General features: G+C 41.2%; 1 protein-coding gene across 1 annotated transcript in view; it reads left to right on the top strand.

Moving 5' to 3' along the window:
* Positions 1 to 910: 910 nt before the first annotated feature.
* The window catches only part of LOC147095463 (uncharacterized), a 124083-nt gene continuing 115841 nt past the window's right edge, over positions 911 to 9152 (top strand). Inside the window, exon 1 of the mRNA XM_085973642.1 lies at positions 911 to 954. The gene's annotated coding sequence lies outside the window, so the exon portion shown is untranslated. The remainder of the gene's footprint in view (positions 955 to 9152) is intronic.

Raw genomic sequence — 9152 nt, 5'->3', positions numbered from 1 at the left:
GGGACAGAGAGAGAGACAGAGTCAGGGACAGAGAGAGAGAGACAGAGAGAGACAGAGTCAGGGACAGCGAGAGAGACAGAGAGAGAGAGAGAGAGAGAGTCAGGGACAGAGAGAGAGAGAGAGAGAGAGACAGAGTCAGGGACAGCGAGAGAGACAGAGAGAGAGAGAGAGAGAGAGTCAGGGACAGAGAGAGAGACAGAGAGAGACAGAGTCAGGGACAGAGAGAGAGACAGAGAGAGAGAGAGAGAGGGAGACAGAGAGAGAGAGAGAGACAGAGTCAGGGACAGGTAGAGAGACAGAGTCAGGGACAGAGAGAGAGACAGAGTCAGGGACAGAGAGAGAGAGAGAGAGTCAGGGACAGAGAGAGAGACAGAGTCAGGGACAGAGAGAGAGAGAGAGAGTCAGGGACAGAGAGAGAGACAGAGAGAGACAGAGTCAGGGACAGAGAGAGAGAGAGAGAGTCAGGGACAGAGAGAGAGTCAGAGAAAGATGTGCGGGTTAGGTTGATTGGCCATGATAAAAAATTGGCCCTTAGTGTTAGGGGGGATTAAATACGTGGGGTTACCGGGATAGGGCTTGGGTGGGATGGCTGTCAGTGTAGGGACCGGGTGCTAGGGTTTGGATGATCAGCCATGATCTCGTTGAATGGCGGAGCAGGCTCGAAGGGCCGAATGGCCTACTCCTGCTCCTATCTTCTATGTTTCTATGTAAGACAGTCAGGGACAGGGACAGAGAGCGAGACAGAGCCAGGGACAGGGACAGAGTGAGGGACAGTGAGGAATATCATTCCTTTCCCAGTCACAGGCCCTCACTGCCCCAGAGAGACTTTAATCCAGAATGAGCAGGTCCACGAGTTGAGATGAATCGATATGACCAGCTAAAAGAAGATTTTTTTGTGTTTCCTCCTCACAGGTCCACAAGGCCTCGATGTCGCTTTGGGCCGAGGGAAACAGGGTAAAGCTCCGGATAAGTATTAAAGATGCTGCACACCTCAAGAGACTGCTCCTTCAAGCTTTCTCACCCAATAAGGAGGGCAGCTATTCTCTATAATATACAAAGGGGCTGCTATTCCCTATAATGTACACAGGGGCTGCTATTCTCTATATTATACACAGGGGCTGCTATTCTCTATAATATACACAGGGGCTGCTATTCTCTATACTATACACAGGGGCTGCTATTCTCTATAATATACACAGGGGTTGCTATTCTCTATAATATACACAGGGGCTGCTATTCTCTATAATATACACAGGAGCTGCTATTCTCTATAATAGACACTGGGGGCTGCTATTCTCTATAATATACACAGGGGCTGCTATTCTCTATAATAGACACTGGGGCTGCTATTCTCTATAATATACACAGGGATGCTATTCTCTATAATATACACAGGGGCTGCTATTCTCTATAATAGACACTGGGGCTGCTATTCTCTATAATATACACAGGGGCTGCTATTCTCTATAATATACACAGGGACTGCTGTTCTCTATAATATACACAGGGGCTGCTATTCTCTATAATATACACAGGGGCTGCTATTCCCTATAATATACACAGGGGCTGCTATTCTCTATAATGTATACAGAGGCTGCTATTCTCTATAATATACACAGGGGCTGCTATTCTCTATAATATTCACAGGGGCTGCTATTCTCTATAATATATACAGGGGCTGCTATTCTCTATAATATACACAAGGGCTGGTATTCTCTATAATATACACAGGGACTGCTATTCTCTATAATATACACAGGGGCTGCTATTCTCTATAATATACACAGGGACTGCTATTCTCTATAATATGCACAAGGGCTGGTATTCTCTATAATATACACAGGGACTGCTATTCTCTATAATATACACAGGGGCTGCTATTCTCTATAATATACACAGGGGCTGCTATTCTCTATAATATACACAGAGGCTGCTATCCTCTATGATATATACAGGGGCTGCTATTCTCTATAATATACACAGGGACTGCTATTCTCTATAATATACACAAGGGCTGGTATTCTCTATAATATACACAGGGACTGCTATTCTCTATAATATACACAGGGGCTGCTATTCTCTATAATATACACAGGGGTTGGTATTCTCTATAATATACACAGGGGCTGCTATTCGCTATAATATACACAGGGGCTGCTGTTCTCTATAATATATACAGGGGCAGCTATTCTCTATAATATACACAGAGGCTGCTATTCTCCCTAATATACACAGGGGCTGCTACTCTCTATAATATACACAGGGGCTGCTATTCTCTATAATATTCACAGGGACTGCTATTCTCTATAATATACACACCGGCTGCTATTCTCTACAATCTACACAGGGGCTGCTATTCTCTATAATATACACAGGGGCTGCTATTCCCTATAATATACATGGGGCTGCTATTCTCTATAATATACACAGGGGCTGCTATTCTCTATAATATACACGGGCTGCTATTCTATATAATATACACAGGGGCTGCTATTCTCTATAATATACACAGGGGCAGCATTTCTCTATAATATACACAGGGGTTGCGATTCTCTATAATATACACAGGGGCTGCTATTCTCTATATTATACACAGGGGCTGCTATTCTTTATGATATAAACAGAGCCTGCTATTCTCTATATTATACACAGGGGCTGCTATTCTCTATAATATACACAGGGACTGCTATTCTCTATGTTATACACAGGGACTGCTATCCTCTATCATGTACACAGGGGCTTCTATTCTCTATAATATACACAGGGGCTGCTATTCTCTATAATATACACAGGGGCGCTATTCTCTATAATAGACACAGGGGCTGCTATTCTCTATAATATACACAGGGGCTGCTATTCTCTATAATATACACAGGGGCGCTTTTCTCTATAATATACACAGGGGCTGCTATTCTCTAAAATATACACAGGGGCTGCTATTCTCTATAATAGACTCAGGGGCAGCTATTCTCTATAATATACGCAGGGGGGCGCTATTCTCTCTAATATACACAGGGGCTGCTTTTCTCTATAATATACACAGGGGCTGCTATTCTCTATAATATACTCAGGGGCAGCTATTCTCTATAATATACACGGGGGCGCTATTCTCTATAATATACACAGGGGCTGCTATTCTGTATAATATACACAGGGGCTGCTGTTCTCTATAATATACACAAAGGCTGCTATTCTCTCTAATATACACAGGGGCTGCTACTCTCTATAATATACACAGGGGCTGCTATTCACTATGATATATACAGGGGCTGCTATTCTCTATAATATACACAGGGACTGCTATTCTCTATAATATACACAAGGGCTGGTATTCTCTATAATATACACAGGGACTGCTATTCTCTATAATATACACAGGGGCTGCTATTCTCTATAATATACACAGGGGCTGGTATTCTCTATAATATACACAGGGACTGCTATTCTCAATAATATACACAGGGGCTGCTATTCTCTATAATATATACAGAGGCTGCTATTCTCTATGATATACACAGGGGTTGCTATTTTCTATAATATATTCAGGGGCTGCTATTCTCTATAATATACAAAGGGGCTGTTATTCTCTATAATATATACGGGCTGCTATTCTCTTTAATATGCACAGGGGCTGCTATTCTCTATAAGATACACAGGGTCTGGTATACTCTATAATATACACAGGGGCTGTTATTCTCTATAATCTACACAGGAGCTGCTATTCTCTATAATATACACAGGGGCTGGTATTCTCCTTAATATACACAGGGGCTGCTATTCTCTATAATATACACAGGGGCTGCTATTCTCTCTAATATACACAGCGGCTGCTATTCTCTATAATATACACAGGGGCTGCTATTCTCTATAATATACACAGAGGCTGCTATTCTCTATAATATACACAGGGGCTGCTATTCTCTTTAATATTCACAGGGGCTGCTATTCTCTATAATATACACAGTGGCTGCTATTCTCTATAATATACACAGAGGCTGCTATTCTCTCTAATATACACAGCGGCTGCTATTCTCTATAATGTACACAGGGGCTGCTATTCTCTATAATGTACGCAGGGTCTGCTATTCCCGATAATATACACAGGGGCTGCTATTCTCCATAATATACACAGGGGCTGCTATTCTCTACAATGTACACAGGGGCTGCTATTCTCTATAATATATATAGGGGCTGCTATTCTCTATAATATTCACAGGGGCTGCTATTCTCTATATTATACACAGGGGCTGCTATTCTCTACAATATACACAGGGGCTGCTATTCTCTACAATGTACACAGGGGCTGCTATTCTCTATAATATACACAGGGGCTGCTATTCTCTCTATTATACACAGGGGCTGCTATTCTCTATAATAAACACAGGGGCTGCTATTCTCTCTATAATATACACATGGGCTGCTATTCTTTATAATATACACAGGGGCTGCTATTCTCTATAATATACACAGGGGCTGCTATTCTCTATAATATACACGGGGCTGCTATTCTCTATAATATACACAGCGGCTGATATTCACTATAATATACACAGGGGCTGCTATTCTCTATAATATACACAGGGGCTGCTATTCTCTATAATATACACGGGGCTGCTATTCTCTATAATATACACAGCGGCTGATATTCACTATAATATACACAGGGGCTGCTATTCTCTATAATATACACAGAGGCTGCTATTCTCTATAAGATACACAGGGGCTGGTATTCTCTAAAATATAACAGGGGCTGTGATTCTCTATAATCTACACAGGAGCTGCTATTCTCTATAATATACATAGGGGCTGCTATTCTCTATAATATACACAGGGGCTGCTATTCTCTATAATATACACAGGGGCTGCTATTCTCTATAAGATACACAGGGGCTGGTATTCTCTATAATATACACAGGGGCTGCTATTCTCTATAATCTACACAGGAGCTGCTATTCTCTATAATATACACAGGGGCTGTTATTCTCCATAATGTACACAGGGGCAGCTATTCTCTATAATATACACAGTGGCTGCTATTCTCTATAATCTACACAGGGGCTGCTACTCTCTATAATATACACAGGGGCTGCTATTCTCGATAATATACACCGGGGCTGCTATTCCCTATAATATACACAGGGGCTGCTGTTCCCTATAATATACACATGGGCTGCTATTCTCTATAATATACTCGGGCTGCTATTCTCTATAATATACACAGCGGCTGCTATTCTCTATAATGTTCGCAAGGGCTGCTATTCTCTGTAATATACACAGGAGCCGCTATTCTCTATAATATACACAGGGGCTGCTATTCTCTATAATATACACAGGGGCTGCTATTCTCTATAATATACACAGGGGCTGCTATTCTCTCTATTATACACAGGGGCTGCTATTCTCTATAATATACACAGGGGCTGCTATTCTCTATAATATACACAGGGGCTGCTTTTCTCTATAATATACACAGGGGCTGCTATTCTCTATAATATACACGGGGCTGCTATTCTCTATAATATACACAGCGGCTGATATTCTCTATAATATACAAAGGGGCTGCTATTCTCTATAATATACATGGGCTGCTATTCTCTATAATATACACAGGGGCTGCTATTCTCTATAACATACACAGAGGCTGCTATTCTCTATAAGATACACAGGGGCTGGTATTCTCTAAAATATATCGGGGACTGTGATTCTCTATAATCTACACAGGAGCTGCTATTCTCTATATTATACATAGGGGCTGCTATTCTCTATAATATACACAGGGGCAGCTATTCTCTATAATATACACAGGGGCTGCCATTCTCTATAAGATACACAGGGGCTGGTATTCTCTATAATATACACAGGAGCTGCTATTCTCTATAATATACACAGGGGCTGTTATTCTCCATAATGTACACAGGGGCTGCTAATCTCTATAATATACACAGGGGCTGCTATTCTCGATAATATACACGGGGGCTGCTATTCTCTATAATAAACAAAGGGGCTGCTATTCCCTATAATATACACAGGGGCTGCTGTTCCCTATAATATACACATGGGCTGCTATTCTCTATAATATACTCGGGCTGCTATTCTCTATAATATACACAGGGGCTGCTATTCTCTATAATGTTCGCAAGGGCTGCTATTCCCGATAATATACACAGGGGCAGCTATTCTCTATAATTTACACAGGGGCTGCTATTCTCTACAATGTACAGAGGGGCTGCTATTCTCTGTAATATACACAGGAGCCACTATTCTTTATAATATACACAGGGGCTGCTATTCTCTATAATATACACAGGGGCTGCTATTCTCTCTAATATACACAGCGGCTGCTATTCTCTATAATGTACACAGGGGCTGCTATTCTCTATAATGTACGCAGGGTCTGCTATTCCCGATAATATACACAGCGGCAGCTATTCTCTATAATTTACACAGGGGCTGCTATTCTCTACAATGTACAGAGGGGCTGCTATTCTCTTTAATATTCACAGGGGCTGCTATTCTCTATAATATACACAGTGGCTGCTATTCTCTATAATATACACAGAGGCTGCTATTCTCTCTAATATACACAGCGGCTGCTATTCTCTATAATGTACACAGGGGCTGCTATTCTCTATAATGTACGCAGGGTCTGCTATTCCCGATAATATACACAGGGGCTGCAATTCTCCATAATATACACAGGGGCTGCTATTCTCTACAATGTACACAGGGGCTGCTATTCTCTATAATATACATAGGGGCTGCTATTCTCTATAATATTCACAGGGGCTGCTATTCTCTATATTATACACAGGGGCTGCTATTCTCTACAATATACACAGGGGCTGCTATTCTCTACAATGTACACAGGGGCTGCTATTCTCTATAATATACACAGGGGCTGCTATTCTCTCTATTATACACAGGGGCTGCTATTCTCTATAATAAACACAGGGGCTGCTATTCTCTCTATAATATACACATGGGCTGCTATTCTTTATAATATACACAGGGGCTGCTATTCTCTATAATATACACAGGGGCTGCTATTCTCTATAATATACACGGGGCTGCTATTCTCTATAATATACACAGCGGCTGATATTCACTTTAATATACACAGGGGCTGCTATTCTCTATAATATACACAGGGGCTGCTATTCTCTATAATATACACGGGGCTGCTATTCTCTATAATATACACAGCGGCTGATATTCACTATAATATACACAGGGGCTGCTATTCTCTATAATATACACAGAGGCTGCTATTCTCTATAAGATACACAGGGGCTGGTATTCTCTAAAATATAACAGGGGCTGTGATTCTCTATAATCTACACAGGAGCTGCTATTCTCTATAATATACATAGGGGCTGCTATTCTCTATAATATACACAGGGGCTGCTATTCTCTATAATATACACAGGGGCTGCTATTCTCTATAAGATACACAGGGGCTGGTATTCTCTATAATATACACAGGGGCTGCTATTCTCTATAATCTACACAGGAGCTGCTATTCTCTATAATATACACAGGGGCTGTTATTCTCCATAATGTACACAGGGGCAGCTATTCTCTATAATATACACAGTGGCTGCTGTTCTCTATAATCTACACAGGGGCTGCTACTCTCTATAATATACACAGGGGCTGCTATTCTCGATAATATACACCGGGGCTGCTATTCCCTATAATATACACAGGGGCTGCTGTTCCCTATAATATACACATGGGCTGCTATTCTCTATAATATACTCGGGCTGCTATTCTCTATAATATACACAGCGGCTGCTATTCTCTATAATGTTCGCAAGGGCTGCTATTCTCTGTAATATACACAGGAGCTGCTATTCTCTATAATATACACAGGGGCTGCTATTCTCTATAATATACACAGGGGCTGCTATTCTCTATAATATACACAGGGGCTGCTATTCTCTCTATTATACACAGGGGCTGCTATTCTCTATAATATACACAGGGGCTGCTATTCTCTATAATATACACAGGGGCTGCTTTTCTCTATAATATACACAGGGGCTGCTATTCTCTATAATATACACGGGGCTGCTATTCTCTATAATATACACAGCGGCTGATATTCTCTATAATATACAAAGGGGCTGCTATTCTCTATAATATACACGGGCTGCTATTCTCTATAATATACACAGGGGCTGCTATTCTCTATAAGATACACAGGGGCTGGTATTCTCTAAAATATATCGGGGACTGTGATTCTCTATAATCTACACAGGAGCTGCTATTCTCTATATTATACATAGGGGCTGCTATTCTCTATAATATACACAGGGGCAGCTATTCTCTATAATATACACAGGGGCTGCCATTCTCTATAAGATACACAGGGGCTGGTATTCTCTATAATATACACAGGAGCTGCTATTCTCTATAATATACACAGGGGCTGTTATTCTCCATAATGTACACAGGGGCTGCTAATCTCTATAATATACACAGGGGCTGCTATTCTCGATAATATACACGGGGGCTGCTATTCTCTATAATAAACAAAGGGGCTGCTATTCCCTATAATATACACAGGGGCTGCTGTTCCCTATAATATACACATGGGCTGCTATTCTCTATAATATACTCGGGCTGCTATTCTCTATAATATACACAGGGGCTGCTATTCTCTATAATGTTCGCAAGGGCTGCTATTCCCGATAATATACACAGGGGCAGCTATTCTCTATAATTTACACAGGGGCTGCTATTCTCTACAATGTACAGAGGGGCTGCTATTCTCTGTAATATACACAGGAGCCACTATTCTTTATAATATACCCAGGGGCTGCTATTCTCTATAATATACACAGGGGCTGCTATTCTCTATAATATACACAGGGGCTGCTATTCTCTCTATTATACACAGGGGCTGCTATTCTCTATAATATACACAGGGGCTGCTATTCTCTATAATATACACAGGGGCTGCTATTCTCTATAATATACACAGCGGCTCCTATTCTCTACAATATACACGGGGCTGCTATTCTCTATAATATACACAGCGGCTGATATTCTCTATGATATACAAAGGGGCTGCTATTCTCTATAATATACACGGGCTGCTTTTCTCTATAATATACACAGGGGCTGCTATTCTCTATAACATACACAGA

This window comes from Somniosus microcephalus, unplaced genomic scaffold (genome assembly GCF_052327205.1).
Source record: "Somniosus microcephalus isolate GS21.2 unplaced genomic scaffold, FLI_Smic_1.0 unresolved_chr1, whole genome shotgun sequence".
In the NCBI taxonomy this organism is placed as follows: domain Eukaryota; kingdom Metazoa; phylum Chordata; class Chondrichthyes; order Squaliformes; family Somniosidae; genus Somniosus; species Somniosus microcephalus.
This window is presented reverse-complemented; position numbering and strand designations above follow the sequence as displayed.